The following is a 292-nucleotide window of genomic DNA, read 5'->3' on the forward strand; positions in this document are numbered from 1 at the left end:
TTCCAAAGAGTGCCATGTAAGTTGTTACTGATGGCATACTTGGTTATTAAACAAGGTTGTCTGAGAAGAAACAGAAAACTCAAACCAGCTTAATCTGAAGTAGTGTTCTTTTTTTCATACAAATGCAGAAAAGCGGGGAAAAAAAGAACATGCTTCTTATTTATTTTTCACATTGTTTTACCATTCTTAATGTGTTTGCTATATAAAAAACCCCCTACTTTCTCCTTTTAGAAAAAATACTACATTATAACGGATGATTAATTTCTTTGGGCTTATTTCAGAATAAATTACA

At 30.8% G+C, this 292-nt stretch overlaps 1 protein-coding gene across 1 annotated transcript in view; it reads right to left on the reverse strand.

Moving 5' to 3' along the window:
• MCPH1 (microcephalin 1) overlaps positions 1 to 292 on the reverse strand; it is a 183353-nt gene that overhangs the window by 90529 nt on the left and 92532 nt on the right. The window lies entirely within an intron of this gene.

This window comes from Pygoscelis adeliae, unplaced genomic scaffold (genome assembly GCF_000699105.1).
Source record: "Pygoscelis adeliae isolate BGI_AS28 unplaced genomic scaffold, ASM69910v1 Scaffold57, whole genome shotgun sequence".
NCBI classification, from domain to species: domain Eukaryota; kingdom Metazoa; phylum Chordata; class Aves; order Sphenisciformes; family Spheniscidae; genus Pygoscelis; species Pygoscelis adeliae.